Source organism: Halichoerus grypus, chromosome 7, assembly GCF_964656455.1.
Source record: "Halichoerus grypus chromosome 7, mHalGry1.hap1.1, whole genome shotgun sequence".
NCBI lineage: Eukaryota > Metazoa > Chordata > Mammalia > Carnivora > Phocidae > Halichoerus > Halichoerus grypus.
Window position 1 is genome coordinate 97649131 of NC_135718.1, and position 24314 is coordinate 97673444.

The 24314-nt window shown below is 37.0% G+C and overlaps 1 protein-coding gene across 4 annotated transcripts in view; it reads left to right on the plus strand.

Moving 5' to 3' along the window:
* Positions 1 to 24314, plus strand: part of POU2F1 (POU class 2 homeobox 1) — a 178913-nt gene that overhangs the window by 54940 nt on the left and 99659 nt on the right. For 2 of the 4 annotated variants that reach the window (XM_078077920.1, XM_036076746.2), the window contains one exon: positions 23322 to 23422. The exons of the other annotated variants lie outside the window; for them this stretch is intronic. The gene's annotated coding sequence lies outside the window, so the exon portion shown is untranslated. The remainder of the gene's footprint in view (positions 1 to 23321; positions 23423 to 24314) is intronic. 4 annotated transcript variants of the gene reach the window in all.

A 24314-nucleotide genomic window follows, 5' to 3' on the forward strand; every position in this document is an offset into this window, starting at 1 on the left:
AGAGGAATTACAGTATTTTCGTAAGGACTATAGAAGAATGGTTTAATTTTTATTTTATTTTGTTATTCTTGCAGTGATTGTCTTGTGTTTTTTTTTTTTTCCTGTAAATTATTAGGAGTTTCATTTTACTGTTTGATAACTTCCCTTGATATGTCTGTGATAAAGAAATAGGACTGATTAAACCACACAAGAAATCCAGTCTCATTATTTAATAGCTTCATTTCCTTTTTAATTAATTTTTCTCCTTAACATTTATGTTTATGTGTATTTTTTAAAAGTCATGGTTTCCCCTACTGGAACGTCTGCTCCGTGAGGGCACAGGTATTGGCATGTTCTCTGTGCTATCCCCAGCGCCTCAACAGTGAACAGAGCTCAGTAGGTGCTCAGAATACTTGTTGAATAAATGCATCTGTGTACATACATCAGAGGCCATGGTTGGGGGTGGAGGATGCTCTTGTCCGGGAGTAGCTTGGTGAGGAGAGACCATGCTCCCACCAATAATGGTTTCTTAACACCAGGTCAAAGACCTAGGAGTCATTCCCAATAGCCCCTCACACTCACATCCCAAGTCCTTATTATAGCAAAGTTTGTGTATTTTATATTCTTTGGGAATTCCCAAATCTGCCCATTTCTCTGGCCATGGTCTCTGCCGCCCCCATCTAAAGAGCGGCAGCTTCTCTGTCTTGCAGTATAATACCAGTCCCCCCAGTCTTCCTTTAACTGATTCTCTACCCTGAAGCTGGGATGATCGCTTGAAAATACAAACCCAGTCATATCATTCTCCTGCTGAAAATTATTTCCCACTGCTCTTAGGATAAAGACTGACATATCACATGTCTGCTTCTCCAGCCTTCCCTCCTTGCCTCCTGCCCTCCCTCTTAGCCCTTGAGCCATCCAGGCTCACCTTTGTTCATGTCCTCGCAGGTCCCATGCTCTGACCTTCCACATCCCCTTTTGCCCAGTCAATTCCATTTCATTCTTCAAATCTCAACACAGAGTTTCCATAGAAAAACTGCTTCTTGATATATATGCTTTCCTTTTATAGCATTTATCATAATTTATCATTATTTATGTCTGTGATGAGACTGAAAACTCCCAAGAGGGATGGAACCTTGTCTGTTTTATTCATTGCTGAACTCCCAGTATCTCCAGCACCTGGCACCTGGTAGGTAATTAATAAATAGTGGTTAAATGGGGTGCCTGGGTGGCTTAGTCGGTTGAGCGTCTGCCTTCGGCTTGGGTCATGATCCCGGCTGGCGTCCTGGGATCGAGTTCCGCGTCAGGGGAAGCAAGCCTGCGTCTCCCTCTGCTGCTCCCCCTGCTTGTGCTCTCTCTGTCAAACAAATAAATAAAATCTTTAATAAATAAATAGTGGTTAAATGACTAAAGTTCGCCTTTAGTCATATCCATCACTGGTCCATAAATTTTACTTTCAAGAAATCTTAGGCCTCAATCTTTTTAGGCCTAAAAGTTAAGGATAATATTATGTTTATCATTCAACTGCAAGGTAGAAACTAACGATCTAGTAAAATCAGCCAATTTCTGAGCTGGACTTGAATCTATTCACATTGTCTGGGAACTCCATTTTACCTGTCCTGACATGTTTCCTAAAAGAAGATATGCCGACTTAGGGATTTTGCTTTAATTTAGCAAACATTTGAGGGCCTATATTATGCCAGACACTTTGCAGACTTTAATTAGCTATTTCCCCTTCATTTATCTTTCTATGATAATGGAATTTAAAATAATTTTAAACTTAGATTTGGTTTTCAAGACCTCTGTTTCACATGGTTATGTATTTGGGTCTTTGAGTGTGATTCTTTAAACAATGCACTTTATTTATATAAATAAAGTGTTCACTTGAAAGCTATTTTTTCACTTGACTGATTAGTTAAATAAGTGCTCTTTAATTTATACATAATTATGCATGTTAAAGGTATTCAAATACTGTTGGAATAAGGTTTGTGTCCCCAAGTTCTTCTCTTTCCCGTGATCATGATGGTACTCAACCCTTACAGCATAAGCCTGACAGTATTTAATGATCACACATTATATGTAGAATACTGCCCAGGTATTTGGTAGAGGTTGGCAATATGTAACAAATGCCATTAATGGATGAGACTTAGCAAACATAATTGGGGAAAGAAAAAAAGGATTTAACATGGATGAAGAAATTCAGTCCCTTGTTTTACAAATATAATACAACTGCCTTGTGCTCCAAGATGCAGACCAAGAGCTGTTACAAGTTTTCAAATGTAGGTTTATGCTGAACCATTTCTTTTTCTTGTAGATGTCTTCCCAGCCATGATAGAATACATATACCAGAGTTAAGGGAATAACCTGTGACCTACCCTTGCAACTCAGATAACTATTGAAATACTTGATAAATTAGTTATAAGAGCTTGAGGAATATTTAAAAGGTGAGAAGAGATATGATTTAGAGTTGGGGGCAGAAATGCAATTCTTGGTAGAAGGAACTACAGCATAAATGTTCCAAAGGGAACAAACCAATATTGGTTGGAGTTGGGCAACGATGAATGGGATCAAGCAGAAGGCTTAGCAAGCAGGTTTCTTGTGTAGGGGAGGAAAAATTTTTCCTCTACCCTTCTAGATTCTTTTGACTATTAATTAAATTTACATAAGACAGATTAACAGGTTTCCTCTACCCTTCTAGGTTCTTTTGACTATTAATTAAATTTACATAAGACAGATTAACAGGAGAGAGGCTCCAAAAGGCAGTGGAGCGTTATATGCATCCTGGCCTAGGGAGGAGGGGGTAGGGGTCTGGGGCCTCAAAGCATAGGAAGACAGTTTCTCAGGAAGATGAGAAGAGCAAATGTTTGATAAACAAATGTTTGTCATTGGATACAATGGGACACAGAGAAGAAGCTGAACAAACAAGCCCTGCAAACACCCCCTAGCTTACCATGCCTAGCCCATGCTCTTTGTGGTTGTCCCTAGTGGTAGCTCTCTTCCTGGACCAGGCCCTGTATCTTAGAGACAGTTACAGGGGAGGTAAATAAACAAAACTCTTTCTGAATCTTTAGGGCCTTTCATCTTCAGCTCAAGATAATCCACATGTCAAAGTGACACATTTTGGGGAGGCTCTTTCTGAACCCCTTCACTTGTGTAGAGTGAGAAAAAGGTGATTAGTTGGAATTACGATTGGAAACATAGGCTAAGAATTTGGACTTAATAAAATGATTTGTATTTTAAAATATAGTATAAATTTGTGATGTTAGAAATAAAACTTCCCCTCTTGGTCTTGTGAAAATAAAAGTGGACATGATAGGTAGCAAAGATGTTTGACATTTGAGCTTGATTTTTCTTTGTTTTGTTTTGTTTTGTTTTTGAGATTTTATTAGCTGGTCTATTCATTTGGAGAATGTGGAAAAATAATCCTGAACACTTCCCATTAGTGAACATGTTGTTAGGCTCTCAACAAAACAATTTCTGCAGTCATTTATTCTGTGCCAGTATCAGCCAAAATCACTTAAAGGTATTGTTGGGGAGGAAGAATTTCTTCTGCCCATCCAGGTCCTTGTAGCTGGACTAAGAATCAAGTTGACATGAGATAGATTAATAGGAGAAAATAAAATTTAATAGCATATGTATGGGGAATCCACATAGACATGAAATTCCAAAGACAGTGAGGCTTATTTGAGCTAGGGAGAGTAGTAGGGGCCTGAGGGCACCAAAGGGAGAAAATGCATTAATAGGAAGAAGGTGAGGAGATGTTTAGAAAACAAAGGTGTTGCCCTATTGCTCAAATTGCAAAAAAGAATCTTTATTAATAGCTTTCATGCTGGTAAAACAGTTTTGAGGGGCAGGTAAAGAGCTTTTCCTGAATCTGCTGGGTTTGGATTACTTTTAACTCAAAATAATGTTCATGCCAAAGTGCGCCATCTTGGGCAGCCTGCCTTTGGCCTCTACAGTATGAATAGTAGTACTATGATAGTTACCTTTACAAAGATAGTTGACATTAGGTTTTTACATGACCCTTTCTTTTTCTTTCTTTCTTTTTTTTTTTTTGAAGGTGAGTATCAAAGTGTGTTGTAAACCAATTTTGCTTTTCTTTAAAATTATTTTAAATTAGGCTTTTGTGAATGTTTGACTTTCCTTCCCTTTTCATTGAGATAGTTTCCTTTGCATGTTCTTTCCAGTCTTAACCTTTATTTTTCAGCCCCAGCTAAGCATAAAAAGGATGATCTTTCTTCTAACCCCTTCCCTGAAGTTAATTGTGCTAGATTACCAGCTTCTTAGATATCAAGCAGTCCTCATGCTAAAGGCATTTATTAAGTGTCCATATGTGCTTGCTACTATGCTAAGTGTTGTAGTAATAAAGTAGGAACTCTTGGGACTCACATCTATTAAGTGCTTTTAAAGTGCCAGGTAACACTAATGCAAATCATATTATCAAAGGCATTCATATAAATAGTGTCCCTCTGCCCCCATCCCACCAAGCTAAGTGCCTTAAATGCTTTAAGATTGCATCCCCATAGGAGGAGGGTGGAGCGTTTAGTTTTCATTTGGGTCTGGTTTAGATGAAGAAATGTAAGTTATACAGTTCTCCAGAGGTCCATTTATAGACTAGTCTTCCTTAAAATGTACATACAGTATTTCAGAATACTCTCCCAGTAGCAAAATGCCTAAGACTGCGATTGTCTGAATAAGGAATAGCGGCAAAAGAGCTATGGTGTGCAAGTTTAAAATAAGGTGTTTGGGGAAAATATTCTAGTTAACACTTGTAGGATTATGGCTTCCAAGCTATTGCTAGGGAAGAGAATTGAAAAGTTATTGTTTATTATTATTGCAAATAGCAGATTGATGTACTGTGACCAAAAGACTAGTTCTGGATTCCAAAAGAAAGGTTATTGGAAACACAGAAAATCTTTTTCTACTCTTACACCAAAATGATCTCTGTATGTTATATATAGATTTGGACACATTGCTTTGGCAAAGAAGGAAGGTCCAGAAGAGGGATGATTAAGGACCAGAAAGACAAAATAATTGGCAACACTTCAGTCTGGATTATTATAAAAATTTAGGACGTTGAGGCATTCATTCAAGTAGTTATTGAGGAACAGCTGTGTTCTAGGCCTTGTGCTGGGCTCCCCAAAATGTTCTTTGTTGCCTTTGTCAGACACGTCTGTGTGAACTGTGTCTAACTGTTTTTCTTACGCTGTTATGGGAAAACAAAAGAACAAGAAATACAACACAAATAAAACCTTGAGATTGTATGTGATCACAGGTTATAAAATCTTGAATAGGTGGAATAAAGAGAAGCAGAGGTTTTTTGTTTTTTTTTTTAATCAACATTTGGGACACAGGGTAGAGTAGGGTTTGAGAAATGGGCTTCTAGAGTCAGACTCTCTGCATCTGAGTCTTGGGCTCCCTTCCTCTGTGTCTTGGGCTCCCTTCCTCTGTGTCTTGGCTGCCTCATCTATAAACTGGGCTCTTTGGAGGATAATGTATGCAAAGTGTTTAGAACCGTTATGGACCAGAGTAAGGGCTCAATAAATGGTAGCTATTAATTTGAAGAACACTAGAACTTCTTAAGGATTTGGAGAACTAGATATTGTACAAATGAAAAATAAAAAACACCCCCACAATTTATCAGCATGTCCTTAAACAAATTTACTGGCAAACTGAAGATCAGATCCAGTGGAGAATGCCTTCCAGTAGAATGTAAATATTCATGTTTTTAGAATCCTGGGATATAATTATGGTGCTTGAGATTTATTAAAAGGGGGTTTTAAGGGTTGTTTGAATAACAAAAGATTGGCCTGCTGAATGTGGAAGAGCATTCCAGGAATCAGGATTAGTTTAAGAGGAGAGTTCAGAGCTGGAAAGGGAAGCACAGAAAAGAGGATGTTCAATCCGTTTGTATGGGTCTAGATCAGTGTTCTCAAATGTGGGCACATTTGTCTCTCCGGAGACGTTTAACTGTCTGGAGGACATTTTTTATTGCATTGCCCCAAGCTGGGGGAGAAGGGCACCACTGGCATCTAGTGGTTAGAGGCCTGGGGTGCAGTTAAACATCCTACAACGCACATGGTAGTTCCCATAGCAAAGACTTGCCAAAATGTCAGTAGCGCTGAGGTTGAGAAACAAAGTTCTAGCACAAAGTGTAATAAAGGCCACCTGGTAATAGAAACCTGCGTTTATAATCCTATCTCCACCCCTTCCTCCATAAAACAAATAGGAACACAGATTCAGCTCAGGTTAATCTAATTCACCATGATGCATACAAACACATCCCTAAAGTGACCACCCTGCTGTCAATGTTATCTTTTTTTTTTCAATAGATCACTTTATTCCCAATGGAAGACAATAATAAATTTAGTTTAAACATATCAGGGATCTAATCCCAGCTTTTCCGTTAATTTCCCATGTGACATCAAGCAAATTATCTTGCTTTTCTGAGCACCCCCCCACCCCAGTTTCTTCACCTATAAAATGAGTGTAATAATAGTTACATCCAGAGTTGATACAGGGATTCAGTGAGTCAAGGGCAGAAACTCAAATGGAAACAGATTGGCCACTGTGGTGGGGGATCCCTGGAAAAGGCCTCACAAGATAGGTTTTGTTATCATAGCTTTTATGCCAAAGTTCAAGATTTAGTCTCCAGCCTGACAGGTTCAGAACCCCATTTATCAGTACATGTCTTTAGATAGGACTCTTATAAACCAGGCTCAAGAATGCCAGTTTGTGGCTTCAAATTGTTTCCATTGCTTGGATCTTCCTTAATCTTCCTGACCTCTAAATGTTAGAGTGCCCAGGACTCACAACCAAACCTTTTCTCTCTTCTTCCTACTCTCATTCCCTGGGTATGTTCCTGGCTGCAAATACCATCTGCAATTTAACTCTCAAATTTATATGTCCTGCTCTGTCTTCTCCCTTGATTTCAAGTTTTTTGGTTTGTTTGTTTTTTAACAGCTAGTAATTGTTACTGAAATTTCTATAATGCCAGATGCCTGGCTAAGTGTTCTGCATACTTTTTTTTTTAATTACAGTATAGTTAACATACAGTGTTATCTTAGTTTCAGGTGTGCGATATAGTAATTCAACAAATCTATACATTATTCAGTGCTCATCATGATAAGTGTACTATTATTCTTAATCCCCTTCACCTGTTTCACCGCTCCCACACCCCCACCTGCCCTCTGGGAACCACCAGTTTGCTCTCTATATTTAAGAGTCTGGTTTTTTGTTGTTTTTTTTTTAAAGATTTTATTTATTTATTTGACAGAGAGAGAGACAGTGAGGGAACACAAGCAGGGGAAGTGGGAGAGGGAGAAGCAGGCTTCTTGCTGAGCAAGGAGCCCGATGTGGGGCTCTTGATCCCAGGACCCTGAGATCATGACCCGAGCCGAAGGCAGTCACTTAACCGACTGAGCCACCCAGGTGCCCCAAGAGTCTGTTTTTTTGTCTTTTTTTAAAAATTCAATTAGTCAACATATAGTACATCACTAGTTTCAGATGTACAGTTCAATAATTCATCAGTTTTATATTGTTTGTCTTTTTTTTCTTTTTTCATTTGTTTTGTTTCTTATTCCACATATGAGTGAAATCATATAGTATTTGTCTTTCTCTGGTTGCCTTATTTCATTTAGCATGATACCCTCTAGATCCCTCTGTGTTGCGAATGGCAAGATTTCATTCTTTTTTATGGCTGAGTAATATTCCATTTTGTGTGTGTGTGTGTGTGTGTGTGTGTGTGTGTGTGTGTGTACACATATATATGTATGTATCACATCTTTATCCATTCATCTATGGATGGACACTTGGTTTTAGTTGCTTCCATAATTTGGCTATTGTAGTAAATAATGCTGTAGTAAACATAGGGGTGCTCTTTATTCCAGACCCGTAAATTCAACTGTTTGCTAAAACTCTGCTATAGGCACATCAACTTAAACATATTCAAACTCCTTCTTCTTCCCTTCACTCCCACATTTTCCCTTCTTGTGCTCGTTTTCCTGTGTAGCACCACCACCTACCTACTCAGGGCTCCAGCTTGAAACTGGCAGTCACTCTGCTCATCTCCTTCACTTAACTATTAGAATAGTACCAAATCTTCCTTCTTACTATTGTTTATACCTGTTTCTTATCCATTCTCTTGGCTGCTACCTTAGTTCTAGCTTCCACTCTTGCCTTGGGTTCATGCGTTGGTTCAGTTTTCAGATTTAGCCCCTATAACCTGTATTCATACAGCTACCAAGTAAACTATCAAAAAATGGGCTTTTAAAATTACTAATTACATTACTCTTGCTTAAAACCCATACAGCTTTAAGGACAAGATTTAAACTTTAAGTTGAGCTGAAAGTTCAATTTGAGGAACTTGATATTGTCCTTGCCCACCTTTCTACCCTCATCTCCTGGCACCTGTTCATCCTTCACTCTGACCATCTCGTAGATTTGCCATTTCCTGGGCTTGTCATGCCTGTCACACCTCTTTCCCTTCCTGTGTTTGACATTTTCTTTTTTCCTTTATTTTTAGTTGGAGTGTAGTCGAAAATGTTCTGCTTTTTCTGTGCTTGTCTACCCCAGTATTCTTTGTTTCACTTGTTTCTATTTCTTAAGGAAGCCTGCTCCGACTTTGTTCTTGGATTCAGATGTTGCATCTCTTCTCTGCCCCTTTAGCATCCTAGTAGAGAGGCTAAATGCAGAGAGGCTAAATGCAGGGTTTGCTCCAGAGGCAGACTCTCCAGGCTCAAAACAGCCCTGCTGTTTGCTGATTAGGTCTCCTTGGGCAATTTACTAAGTATCTGTATCATTTAGTTTTCTCGTGTAAAATAGGAGTAATAATAGAACTTACCTTATAGGCTTGTTCTTGTGAGAGTAAATTAGTTCATATGTCAAACACGTGGAATAGCGTGCCTGGCACACATTAACACTTACCGAGCACTAATCTGTTGTTATCTTATGCATACCTCATTCGTAGCAGATGTTACTGGTACTGAATCACTAGTTTACATGTTTGCTTTTCCACTGCATTGTGAGCTTTTTTGAGGAAGGGACTAAATTGTACTCAACTTAAATTTTATTAAAAAATACTTATTGGGCATCCACTAAGTCAGGGGTAGTTAGCCAAGTCCAAACTGTGGCCTGTTTTTGTAAGGCCCTTGAGGTATAAGAATGGTTTTTACATTTTAAAAGGGTTATTTAGGGGAAAAAGAAAACAAAACAGGTAAAAGTATGTAAACAGAGATCATGGGCCCACAAAGCCTAAAATATTTACTACCTCTGATACATTTATTCACAGAAAACATTTACTGATGTCTGAGCTGCATGCCAGATATAGTGATGCTTACATGGGATGGTTGGATAGATAGGTATATGAGTAGGTTATAAAGATCAGAATTGTGGGTATTTGTGAGAAGAAATGGCAGCAATATTGTGAAAATATGAAAGTCAATGGAGAGGGACACCTGGATGGGCGGCTCAGTTGGTTAAGTGTACCGCTATTGATTTCAGCTCAGGTCATGATCTCAGGGTGGTGAGATTGAGCCCCTTGTCGGGCTCTGAGCTGGGCTTGGATCCTGCTTAAGATTCTCTTTCTCTCACCCTCTGCGCCCCACCCCGCCAAAAAAGGAAAGTCAATAGAGAGTCCAAAATAGTTGCTTTCTCATTTGGTAACATGGGGTTAGACTGTTCTTTGATTGTAGGGACATTTTCAGGTCCTGCATTTTTCTATTGTGTTTGAAAAGTTGGATACAAGAATGCTGTTCAAATGCCCAGGTATCAACATGGGATAGAAGACAAGAATTTGCTAGCTCCTATAGGTTGTAAGGATGAAAAGTTACAAGTAGTCTGTGTTTTCCATGAGGCATTCCTGAGCATCCATGCTAGTAAACAAATAGTAAATACTGACTTTGAGTTTAACTGGCTTCATGTATTTTGCTTGTATAGATTTGTAGAAATAGAGCAGGCTGAGTATAGTAAATTTAAACCAGAGTCTTTAATATTTATTTTCACCATTCTTAGGGACTTTGGCCAAAGCAGTTTACCCTCTATCTTATTTTCTATTTATGGCATTGAAATAAGTTCTTTTCCATTTTATTTCCTTAATGATTCAACTTTCTGTTTGCTCTAAATCGTGTCTGTCTTAAAGCTAATGTCCAATTATAATAAATATTGATTTTTAAAATTAATTTTTTTAAGTTAATTGGCAACCATTTGTGTATTTCTAATATGAAAGTACCAAAATGTATTTCACATATTGGTCAATTGCTTTAAATCACAAAGGCAGTTAGTAGTATAGTGAAAGCTAGAAGCCCAGTGCTTTGGCTTCCACACTTTTTGCTCTCTGGTAGACTGCGCTGCATCTCCTGCTGTCCTAGCTTAATGGATGTTCTTTGATGGAACTAAGATTGATGCATTTTAATATATGTAGTTCTCACCTCTGTATTCTGATCTGGAGGTAAAACCCTGCTCTAAAACACTGCTTTGTGGAAAAGACTTTATGTCAATATTAGGTTACATTTTTCTCTTAAAAGGGATTTTTTTTAACCTAAAGTGGGGAATAACTTGATGTTTAATCTTTAGTGTTAAGCTATAAAATTTTCCTTCATGCTACCATGAGCTTTAATACTTACAATGGTAGATTCTCTGTTTTAGTATTTTTCTTAGACTTTTTCTTTTAGAATTCTGTTAATGCCTTTCACAATAAATATGTGTTGAATTGAACCTGCTGAGTGGATGAGTTGATTTGCTTTGCTGAAACACAAATTCTGTTGCAAGTATAAAAGAATAACTTGTGGCTATTTGCTATCTATACTGGGTTCATTCCTGTCTATGATATTTTCACTGTATTTTTTCTTATTTATTTAGATGTGGAAATTAAATGATACTCTAAATCATTTGTCAGCTGTGGTGATAGTATAAGAGCAGTAAGGTTGAAATTGGAAGATCAAGTTTGTGCCTTGATTCTGGCACTTTTGGATAGCATTTGTATTAGGACAGTCTGCATAGATTTCCTCATCTGTAAAAGAAAGAAGAGAATAAGGCTTCATAGAGTTTTATTAGGATTAAACACATTTAAGCCTACCTACCACAGTATCTGGTACATGAAGAGTGGATAATAAATATTTACCGAATTAAAAAACAAACAGTGCTTCAGGTAGATCTTAAGACTATTTTACTGGAGTTTTTATGGAATCACAAAACCTTAGAATTAGAGGGGCTATCAGAGTTCAAGCCCAAGCCTCCCTTATAAGAACTTAATTCCTTCTCTAGTATCCTTGTGAAGTGTTAATTTCTCAGCTGCTAAATTTCTTCTTCAGACAGGACACTGTTGGTAGATTTTCAGGAAGCTGCAGAGCTGAATAAGGCACAGATAATCTTCTCAAGGAGATTGTTCAGGGCAGGCTTCACTGAAGACCTGGCAGTGGAGCTAGCTCTTGAAAGATGGGTAGAATCCAAATATTTAGAGGGGTTTCTGACTACAGGAGTAGAGGAACAAAGGAAAGGATATAGGGCAGTCACAGAAAATCATGAATCTGAGTAATTCCATTTAATAAGAGATTAGGGGAAGGTAAAAGGATAGTGAAAGGAAAGGTTGGAAAAAATTATGGCCAGATAGTAGAATCCTCGATGCACTGCTTCAGTTTGACCTCCTCATACCCATCAAATGCAATACAGAGAAAATTGTAACTGGAAGTGATATACTCAGATTGATTCCATTTTTAAATAAATGTTCTGATTTTTAAATAGTTCTCCCTTAATATTAACTTGAAATATGTTCCCTTTTTGTTACTTTCATCTCTTTATTCTAGTTCATTCTCTCTAGACTTGCAGAGGCAATACCTTTCTCATCCCTCATCAAATCCAACACCTGTCAGCTCTACCTCTAAACCACATATAGAATCTGTCCCTTTTGCTACCATCTGAGCTTAAGCCACCATCATCTCTTTTCTAGATTACTGTCATACATGGCCCAGAATCAACCAGTAAGTTTCCATTCCTGCTGTCCTGTTTAGAGCTTTTGTCAAAACCTTTGTAGTCCTTCATTCTCAAAAAACTGCAGAGAGCAAGTGCGAATCATGTCACTGCCCTTGATCCTTATTTCCAAAGTTATAGTGAAGCTAAAGAAACACTCTGCTAATTCTTACTTTCTTGTAGCCAAAGCAGGAGTTGCTGAGGTATTGTCATTGTTCATGTGTTCCCTTGGGTTGCTGAATACTCGGAGTGTCTGTTGAAACCAGGGCAGGGAGGAGATGGTCAACCGCATGGCAGGTGGGGTAAAGAAGAGCCCTGGCAGTGTGCTCTGGGCTGTGGAAATGCAGAGGAGCAGACAAAACTCACTTAAAGCTCGCTTGTAAAGATTGAAATTGCTTGTTTTAGCGATTAAAACTCTCAGAGACTTCTGGCACTACACTAGGTTATTCTGAAATATTCTGCAAAATTCCTGCAAATGCCTGTGATATATCCCTTTAACGTTTTCTTGCAAGATTAAGGATATAGGGGATTTCCCCAGGGCCAGTGAAGAGGAGAGGGTATGATCATCTAGCTAATACAAGGGTCTCTGCCCAAGCCACATTCCAGAGCCTTCTGTTTGAATGAAGACTAGACCCTTCAGGGTGGTGAAATGGAGCAGAGATCACTTCATGAAGTTGTAACTCTTGAATACCTATACCCATAGCAAAGGGGTAGGCTAGGAAAAAATCCACCCACTGGCAAAGTATAGCGATGAAGTAGTTTTTAACTTTAGATCTAGGGAGATGTCTTCCTGAGAATTCATACCAGAGCTCTTTTTAAAATACAAGTTCCAAGTCTGAATTTATGCCACCTGTGTGGTCTGGGAAACCCAGGAATAAGAAATAAAAGTGATCTTGGGGTAGAAGTGCCTCAGTGGGGTAGAGGCAAATAGATGGTCCTTTTGAAGGAACGTACTTTCAACCCAGGCTTCTCAGACTCCTCCTCCAGAGACTGTATCCCCAAATTATAGAACCTAGGAAGGAACAAGCTAACAAAACAACCAACAATAGAGGTAGACTCTCCCCATCGCCAAGGACCTCAGATTATTGGAATTAATCAGATTTATTATCATTCAAATTAATTTACAAATGTTTTAATTTTTATAAAAGGGGATTGAAAACATGGGCAAGAAACAAAGTAAAAAATGACAACGCAGATTTGGCAAAGAAACAATTTCTAGAAAGGAAAAAACTAATAATTGAAATTTAGAAACTCAGTGGACAAGTTAATAGTGGATTACAAACTTTTTAAAGAGTGAATTAATGATAGAGCTCAGGAGATTAACCAGATGTAGTACTAGTAGTTATAGATGAAAGACAGGAATGGGAAGGTAAGAGATCTGGAGGATAGGATGAGAAGGTTTAAAATGAATCTAATTTTGGAGTTCAGAGAGAACAGAAGTAGTTCTCAGCTATTATCAATTCAAATACTACATACTGGCTGAGAATTCTCTAGAATTGATGAAAGGCATGAATTCTCAGCTTTAGGAAGCACAATGAATCCCTAAGTAGGATAGATAAAAATTCTATCCCTAGATATATTATAGTGAAACTGCAGAAGATCAAATATAAAGAGAGAATCTTTAATAGGCGACAGGAAGAATAGATCATTGCTCATTAAGAGCCACATTTCACAGTACTCAGTAGCAGCAATGGAAATTATAAAATGCTGAGAGAAAATAACTGTCAACCTTAAAATTTTTACCCAGCTAAACTTTTATTTGAGAATAAAGATGAATTGACATTTTTGAACAAATAAAAACTGAATTCACTCCCATCATACCTTCACTAAAGGAACTTTTAGATGATGTACTTAAAGAAGGAAATTGAACTCAGATGGAAAGACCGAGATTCAAAAGGAAATGGGTGGTAAGCAAAGATGCTGGTAACTTTACACAACTGTTTTAAGACCTTGGTACATAGTAGATGCTTGATTGACAGATAATTGGTCCATCGATTTTCCTGAAACAGTATGCTCTCTTGTTCCTCCATGGCAAGGAGAGGAATTGAGAGAGGAATTGACTTCTTAATTCAGAATTTTTCAAGAGAAGCTGGAATTTCAACAGGACTCCCAACATGATTAGTCTTATTTCACGAAGTTAGGAGGCACATTCAGTCTCTTGGATGTGATTTGCAATGGCTGAATTTCTTGAAAGATTTCTGTTTATTGGTTGCAGAGCAAATTTTAATTTAGGTATCAACTGACTTTACCCCCTGTTTACCAAGATCCTAAATGTCACTCTTGATTTATATTTGAATCTGGACTTCCTACTCAAAATGTTTTCAGATTTTACATCCATTATTTAGAAGACAGTTCTAAATTTATTGTTTCTGAGAACCCATGCTAATCTAGGGAAATCATTAAACATAATAAATAAAATAGAACTTGATACTCTAACTGGCCAAGAACATCACAACTAGAAACTACTCTTTCTCCCTTATGGTCCTGACTTTAAAAAAGTATTTGCTAGACAGAATTTTTTCTAACTGTTGAAATTCAGATATGCTATCAGTAGTATACTTACAGTAGGATTTTGTTAGGAGGGCAAAAATCAATAGATGAATTCTCTCAGCACAGATTTTTCTGTATTTTTGAAATAGTTTCTTTTAAGGAGTTTTGTGGACTTAAGTTGATATCCTTGATCTACTATTTATTAGACTTTCTAGGCACCATTTATTTATTTAATAAATATTTTTGAGCACCTGTCACGTTCTCTCCTGCACTAAGGGTGCTGTAGTGAACAAGATTAATAAGGTGCCTGTGTTCAGGAAGCTTGCCTTCTAGTGGGGCAAGTAAATGAGTTTTAAAATTATCAAAAGAACATAGGAGCGCCCAGATGGATCAGTCGTTAAGTGTCTGCCTTCGGCTCAGGTCATGATCCCAGGGTCCTGGGATCGAGCCCCACATCAGGCTCCCCACTCGACAAGGAGCTTGCTTCTCCCTTTCCCTTGGCCTGCCGCTCCCCCTACTTGTGCTCTCTCTGTCTCTCTGTCAAATAAAGAAATAAAAAAAATTTTAAAAAAAGAATATAAAGAGACTGAAATAGGGTGACATGATAGTAACTTGGGGGGTAGGGCATGTTTTTTAGGTTGAATGGTCAGGGAAGGCCTCTTTGAAGAGATGACAGTCAGCCTGGAATAGTGAGGAGAAGCCACCTGAGCGGAAGTATCCTAGGCTGAAGGAACAGAAATTGCAAAGGCTGTGAGGCCATATAAGCTTGGTGTTTGTTTCTTTGGTATTGTTAAGTGCTGAGAGAGCATATTAATACGATGGTTTAAAATGACCTTACATTGGGGCGCCTGGGTGGCTCAGTCGTTAAGCGTCTGCCTTCGGCTCAGGTCATGATCCCAGGGTCCTGGGATTGAGCCCCGCATCGGGCTCCCTGCTCAGCGGGAAGCCTGCTTCTCCCTCTCCCCCTGCTTGTGTTCCTGCTGTCGCTATCTCTCTCTCTGTCAAATAAATAAATAAAATCTTAAAAAAAAAAAAAAAAGACCTTACATTGTGTAGAAATTGATTTTGATTTTATAATGGTATGAAAATCACACTAGATTGTCATAACTTAAATTCATATCTTTTACTGACACAAGTGTTGCTGTAATTTTTACTCTGTTCTGTTTTCAGCCAGTGAACTCCGTAACATTTGGTTGGAGATGTTTGATTTATTTGCTGGCATGTGGTCTGTCTATTCTCATTTGGGCAGTTTTTAGTGACCCCACTGTAATATAAAAACATCAGAATATTTGCTAAACTTAGTTGAAGTATACATCTAGTTTTTTTACATAGGGAGACAAGAGAGAATGACAAATGATCATAGTTTCTTACACAGGGAAGAAACTTTAAAGGCAGTATCCAAAACCTCAAATTATGCTATAGAATTTAAGCATTTAGTCTGTTTTCTTTAGTATAAACTTTATTTCATAAATATCTAGCTATTTAGTTATTCTACATAAATAAGAAACCCTTAAAATCACAGGAAAACTACGTTTTCTCTTTTATGTTGAAATATGCATATATTTGTACCCTTTTGTCAAAAAGTAAAAACTTTTTTTAGCTATTACTCCTACTATAAAGTTCTGCTGTCTGTTCTAGCTCTTCAGTCTGCCAGACTGAAGCTTTCCAAGGTCAGAATCATGACTGATCGCTGGTCCCATGGAGCAGAGTACAGGGCCTTACACATAATAATCTCTTAAAATTATTTGAGTGCCTGAATGAATGAATGAACGTTTATTCTGAAGTTAATCTTTGGAGAATAATTACCAATAATCAGTGTACTTAAAAAGATAATTGATCTCTTTTTAAAAAGTGTCTTTATAATACTGTTGGAAAATTTAAGCATTTCTGAAGGGGAGGTGGCCAGTGTGAAGAACACTCATATGGACTAAGAATTAGAAAATGGATCTGAATTTAAGCTGTGCCATCACTCACAGAGTGTTCTGAAATAAATCATGCAACCTTGCACATAATTTCCTTGTTTGTACAGTGAAGGGATTAAATTGATTGTGGCTAACATTTCTCGTGCTCTAAAACCCTATGATTTTTATCCTTTGCTATTTGCAAGAGACAGGAGAGATAAAGGTTGCCTTTTATGTTAGATTTGATTCTAAATCTAATGATACAGGACAGTGGTGCTTAAACTATTTTTGTTAAATGGTAAGGAAACGCTGAAAAAGGTTCAGTGGTGGTATGAATACACACTGTGCTATGTTATGATTAACTGTCACTTTTATTTTCTTTAATGGCCTATGCTCTTCATCTGCCTATCTAATTTTTCTTAGTATTAAGATTAGTTTAGAACAAACAAGTAGTGTGTTTGTAAGAAGGGGCCCAGCCAGTATGGTAAAATGTCTGGATAGTTTAAAAAAAAAAAGATGTCTGGATAGTTGATGGTTTCTAAGTACGGGCTGGTCTACAGTACAGTACATTTTTTTTAAGGTTTTCTAAGGGTGGGAGGAGGTGCTAGGTACTTCTCTCTTTCAAATTAAGCATAACATTCTCTTTCATAGCATGTTAGCATATTGTTGAAGTTTTCTAAAGTGAAAATAAAAATCTAATGTTTAATAGCATATTCAAGTTTAGAATAGAGAATTTTTTTTTAAGATTTTATTTTTAAGCAATCTCTATAACCCAACATGGGGCTCGAACACACAACCCCAAGATCAGTAGTCACACACTGTACCGACTAAGCCAGCCAGGCGCCCCAGAATAGAGAATTTTAATAGCCTCATTTTGTCTCCCCAGTAGCGTGAGATAGTAGACGATTATTTGAGTGACATTACTGTAGGTGCTCTGGTTTCTTGGTGGGCAGACTGAAGTCTGGCTGCCCTGGGGAAGGGCCACTGGCGTGGAGCTCCTCCAGTCCGGCACGCCTGTCACCCTGTCCTAACTTGTTTTCTTTCCAATTCATGTTAGAAAATGCACTCACAAATATTTGTTACCTTAATTATCTCTTCTCGGTGCTTCTGAACTGGGGAGAAAGAGCTAGTGAGGCTTCTCACAGGTAGATTATGCTTTTTTCTATCTTTTTAGTCTCTTCTGTAACAATCTATTATATGAGAAGGAGGAATGACAATATGGACTAAATCCTAACTCAGGACAGGTTCTTGATCTAATTTAGCTAAAATGTTCCCTATGTATTGATCCTTTTGCTAATAATTGTTAACCATTCCTCATTGTTTGGAATTTTTATCTTGACTTTCCACTTTGAAAGTTATTGGCAATTCTAACGTATTTTGGCTTTACTGTCTGGAGGGAGCACTGAGTAAACAGGGTTATAGAATCATCTGCCATTCGGTTAATGGCTTTAGGATTTTCATCTAGGGCTTTAGAAATTCCTGCCATCATTTTTGTGGAGTATGAACATTATCTCAGGGGCCAAAATTGTAATAAAATGGTTTTTTAACGGCGTTCTTTGGAACCAGTTGCTTGGTGGTTGTCATAACCATAATGTGAATGGGTTGTAGAAGATCTTTCTCTCTACCACATTGACCAGAAGCCCTTTCTGTCTACCACTTTGAACCCCTTAAGGGTCATTGTTAATTTTTTGTTGTAGTTTTCTGATGAATGGTTCAACTATGAAATAAGTAGAACCTATACTAGAGGTATGTTGTGGAGGTACTGCTTTCTACTAAAGAGAGTGCAGAAAGGGTCTATAGTGGCTGTCATAATATTAAAAAACCATTAACATTTTTATTTTGTCTCAAAACAAACTGTACAAGTAAAAAAATTTGTTTACTTGTACAGTTGAGTCATGAGTTGACAAAGAATTTACCCTATTATTGTATGAGGTTCAGAGCAGGGACAGCATTTTGAAAGTTCATCCAGTTAGCTTTTTTGCATTTAGGTAAAAGGGGATCTAAATTTGGGCCATATGTAGAGATGGTAAAAAAAAATCCAGTTTTATATTATTCCTGGGCAACCTGAGCTTTGTATCTAGAAAATCTTCCTTTGTATTTGCTTGTTTCCTCTTACAGAACTTTCTCATACTATAACAAATCTTTATATTTAAAACCAGTATTGTCAAATGCTTTAAAAAAGTAAATAAAACATGTTTAATAATAAGGCAATTTTACAAAAACTGTGTATCAGTTGAAACCAAAAAACAGAGTGTATATGCTAAATATTAACCATTTGGTATAAATCTGTACATATATATGTGCCTATAGATATAGATAAAAGTGGAATCATGCATATAACTCATCTAACATACTCCTGTTTATATGCAAAGCACTTTACTGTGAAATATGGGAACTCTTTGAACATTACTGGCTTCTATCATGAAGGCTATTTTTTTGAAGTAGGTAAGTTAGAAATGTTGATGCAAATATGCAAATATATAACTAAATTGATGTACTAAATAGGAAAGAATAATTGAGACTGAAAACCTATAACTTAATATTGATCATGCACAATTAACAAGACCAAATTTTGGAAATTCCAACTTGTACATTATATGCATGTACATTAGGAGATTTGCAGAGTTACCTCTAACATAAGTGGCAGCCACATTTCTTAGCAGACTCCGATAACTAATCTAATTGTAATCGATGAGCACCAAATTAGTAACTCCTGAATAACTTACATATATGTTATTTGTAGGTTACTTTTAACTTCAGATAGTGGAAACAATCTGGCTTCAACACAAGGGAATTGGCTTGGCTCACATGAGAGACCTGAAGCTGCAGGGACAACAGGACTGGGCTCTCTGTGTTGCTTTGCCCTCAGGTTCTTTCCCTGCTGGTTGCAAAACAACTGCTAGCAGCGGCCGGAGAAATAGGCTTCCTTGTTATAATCTAGAGAATGGAGAGTAGCCACTTATTTTCTTCTAAAAGTGAGAATAACTGTCCCAGAAAGGCCCAGGAGCTCTGTCCTTGATTTCGGCTAGAATTGAGTAATGTTCTGGATTATGGTCTATTCCTGAACAAGTCAGTAGCTAAGGGGATGGGATTGATCATTCAGATCTTTCCCTTGAGCTGAGGTCATTTGCTAAACAGCATTACCCTTCTCCAAATGGGGAGAGTTGGAGTGGCAACCAGCATGTACTATTAGTGTAGTCCAAAGTGAAACCTCAAAATGAATGGAATTAGAAGCCACTGTGAAAAACAGTGGTGAGGTTCCTCAAAAAATTAAAAATAGAAATACTGTATGATTCAGTAATTCCACAACTAGGTATTTACCCAGAGAAACTGAAAACACTAATTAGAAAAGATATATGCACCCCTTTGTTGCAGCATTATTTACAGTGGCCAAGATTAACGTGTAACCCAAGTGTCCCATCTTTATCTGTTCATAATGAATGGTTAGAGAAGATGTGATTACACACACACACACACACACACACACACACACACACACACACAGAGGAATATTATTCAGTCATTAAAAGAAATCTTGCCCTTCGTGACAACATGGATGGTATTATGCTAAGTGAAATAAATCAGAGAAAGACAAATACCGTATGATTTCACTTACATGTGAAATCTTAAACAAACGAAACAAAGGAACAAACAGAAAACAAACAAATTCATAAACACACAGAACGAATTGGTGGTTGCCAGAGGGGAGGGAGATGTGGGGATGGGCAAAATAGGTGAAAGGGATTGAGAGGTACAAACTTCAGTTATGAAATAAATAAATATGGGGATGAAAAGTACAGCATAAGGATTGTAGCCAATAATAGCATAATATTGTGTGGTGGTGGATGGGAACCACACTTCTCATGGTGAGCATTGTGTAATGTATAGGATTGTCAATCGCTGTGTTGTACACTGAAACATAACATTGGATGTCAACTATACTTCAATAATAAAAATTTAAAAAAAAATTTTTTTTTTTTTTTTTTAAGTGGGATCAGTTCTGGCTAGTAGCACAAAGACAATACAATACTTTGGCAATCACTGGTATAGTGAGAGTGGACTGAGGACAGACCCAGGCAAGCACCAACATTTAACAAATAGAGAATGAGGAACCTGTGAATCAGTCTTCTACTTAAATTTATTTTGTCTTTATTTTTAATTATGAGCTACAGAAAGCTATTCATTTGGCCTTATTTCATTAGTTCTAACAGCATATTTCATATTTGATTTACGTGCTGCCCATTATCTTAAAGGAAATAGGGAAGGAATTATAAATGGTGTACTGAAGTTAAAGGGAAAATGAAATGTGTATTTTGTAGTACATGAAGTGTCTAATGAGTTAGATACTAAGGAAGAACTGCATTCGTGTATGCTTTTTTTTTTTTTAAGTTCTTACAAGAAGTGAACTACTACTTTAAGTTCTTACAAGTAGACACTGCAGACTTATCCCTACCTACATGTTTGGTATCTTGGAAAAATTATTATTCTTTATCCTGTGTCTGAAGATCTCAATGATTAGAAACGGGTTGTGATTGGTAATGGGCTATGAATGGTAGTGGACTGAGTATCTTATGTGCAAGGACCCTCCTCTCCTTGAGTAATCATGAGCAGACACTGTAATTTTTTTTTCTTGTGCTTGGCAGGTGTAGGAAGAGACATGAACCACTGCTAATCTCTGCATATTTTTTAGGCAATGAGTTAGTAGCCAACAGTCTCAATTCAGGAGCCAGTGAGTTCTCCTTTACAGTGGGATAAAGCACTGCATTTTCTATTTCATTTATCAGTCTTCTCTGAGGTTTGACACTGTAAATCAGTGGTTCTTGAGCTTTATCATGCATCAGAATCTTCTGGAGGGTTTGTGAAAAAACCAATTGCTGGGCCTCCAACCCCCAAAGTTTCTGATTCAGTAGGTTTGGGGTGGGGCCTGAGAATTTACATTTCTAATAATTTTCCCAGATGATACTGATGATGCTGATCCAGGTACTGCCCTTTGAGAATCACTGTTGTGAAAACATTTACGTTTAATAAAAGCAGGGAACAGTCATACTGAATTTATTTAAGGAAGAGATACATGGTATTTACTACTGTTTAGATTAGACTTTGTATTGTTTTTCTCTCTCTGGTTGTTGGCTATTACATTAGTGACCCATAGGGAATACTCTCTTAAATTATATTCCTTTAGTAAAAGAGTAGTTACCTTTTGGTAATTGACATCTCTTAACTTTTCACAGAGGCACTGATTATTGCTGCTGGGCTGAAAGCCACTTTTGGGCTAGACGAAAATAGTTGGCATTATTTTGCTTGATGATCCCAAAGATAGGATTTTTTTTCTATTTGTTCTTTCCTAAGATAGCATAATTGTTTCACTGGGTGAGTATTGAAACTTTAAATGGGTCTGAGGCCAGTACAACGCCTTTGCTCTTGCCAGCTGTGCATGTTTCCATGGAAACTCAATAGGGGCTAGCAGGATTACTGCTGTAAGGACCACACCTGGCTCATCTGCATCCAGTTTAAGTTGGGGAAATTTCAGAAGAGTAAAAGGTCTGTAGATGTGTCAATGGACAGCCAGAAAGAGCTTGTCGTTTGTAACCATCATACTGGTCTAAAGAGGAAGAGTTGGGTGGGTTTTCCTTATTCATTATAGTTCATGTTTCTGGAGGGCTTTGGTGGGTATGCTGAAGTTTATATTTGTTTTGTGTATTTATTTGTCTCATTGTGTTTTGTTTTTGTTTTAGGGATATCCATTTAAATATCCTAATTTATATCCTTAATTAAATATCCTAACTTTATGATTTTAAAATTCTCTTAAAGAATTTGGAGTACATGTAGATCAGACTCCTTTTCAAGAAAGAAAGAATTTAGTTTCTTTCCAGTTGTATAATGTAATAAAATGTCCTAGTTTTTGACCACCGTTGCAGAATTATGGCAGAATTTTGTGTTGATCTCTACTTTCAAGTGTTATGAGCTACTGTGAACCCCTTCTCTCACAAAAATAACTTTTAAAAGAAGGCAGTTTGAACTATTTACATATTTGATTTTGTTTGCACCATTGAACTTAAGCCTTGTTTCAGAGTTTCATAAATGGTTAGGACCATCACTGAATGTATAGAAAAAAAATTATATGGACTAGTTACATGAGCACAGAGTTACAGAGCACAGTTATATAAAACTTAGATGCTTTTCATTAATAAGTTATACTACTCAATCAGTTATACTAATTTATACTAGTTGTACTAATTCGTTATGCTAATTCAAACATAGCTATATAGTACAGGTATATGGCAAATAAAAGTCAGCACATGGACCAACTCCTCTTCCTTGGTTAAGGCTGCTTGAACTTTCTGCTGGTCAGGATGCTAACATTTTCTGGCAAAGAGTGTGGTGGTCAACCAGTGATGGTGAATTTCCATGCTTGTGTGTGCCAAGTATTTCTTGTTTTCTAGAGACAAAATGTAATCCTGTACCTTTTTTCAGAATATTTTACAGTGAAAGTAACATATATTGATCTGTCACCTATGAACATATATGTGTGTATATGTGTATACGTATGTATATATGTATATATAGTATGTGGATATGTGTATATATAAAGCCAGTTGAAGTAGTACTTGTAAATTTGGAAGGAGGTGACATATTAGATTTGGGTTTTTTTTATTATTATTACTGAAATATACTCTTTAAAGAAAAAAATAAGTAGGCTATTTTATTCAGCTTTATGAAAGAGTAGCACCTTATAATACATGTTCCAAGAATTTTCTAATTTACCTCCATGTTCCGAAATGAGGGCAGGTGCTAATATCCCTATTTTGTAGATGAGGAAATAGGCACAAGAGTGGTGCCTACCTCTAATCAGTTTATGTTTAGGCAGCTAAACACAACCTTGATGGGTAGTCCAGGGTTCCCCACTGTGTATAATTGTTCCCCCATAAAGTGTTAGGTTATTTTATACAGCTTACTCAGTCTTGCCTTTTTCTCTTTTTGTATTCATAGACTGGAAAAGTAAGAAGAGCTTTCCTGCCTTTTTAATTACCAAACTACTCTCAGTTTTCAATGAATCAATTCAAAGAAAGAATGCAGTCTTTCTATACCTGGTAAATATTTTCTGCTCATAAAAGCTATTAATTTAGTAGCCTCTGATAAATCCAGGTGTTTATGATGATTGCCTTTGATTCTGTGGAATGATTATAAAAATGACTTATCATATATATATGATATTAACTCTGAAATTTGTTTGATATTTATTGATATGACGGAGTGATGCTTAGAATGCCTGTGCCCTAGCCAGCAACAGAAAATAGTTTAGGATTGGCCCTAGTACTTAGATTAGGTTCTGTTGGGTCTGGTTTGTTTTGTTTTGTCTTTGTTTTTTTTTTTTGTCTGTTTGTTTTTGGAAAAAGTTGTGAAGTTAATGCAAATAAGGTACATAAGTATATTATTAAGTATTCTCTTTATTTGGATAATATATCATTAGCAATAATCCCTGTGTGGCAGTTTAATAGTACTTTGTAAATAATAGTTTTACAGAATTAATCTAGTAATCAGAATATTACCTACATTTTTCCATGTTACAGATAACCTAAGTGAAGATTAGAGAGATCAAGTAACTTGCTTAAGAAAGTTCAGCTAGCCAGTGTAGAGTTGAGGTCAGAATTTAGATCAGAGGCTACATATTTTGATTCCTACTCTGGTGCCTTTTAAAGATTCTTATTTTTTAAGTACCTTAAATAAGAATTAACATGCCTAAGAGAGTAAACAAACCATAATGACATTTCATATGGGTCTTTTGAATAACTTAAAATTAACTTAATGTAGGAACAGAGAAGACACAATGGATTTATTTTTGCTACATAAAATACTTTATTAACAACAGTATTAACAGCCATTAATTAGCTACCAGGTACCATTAAAGCTTTTAGATACACTTCATTTAAGCCTGAGGTGAACCCTTGGGCATATTTTGGACCTGTTTTGCAGAAGAGGAAA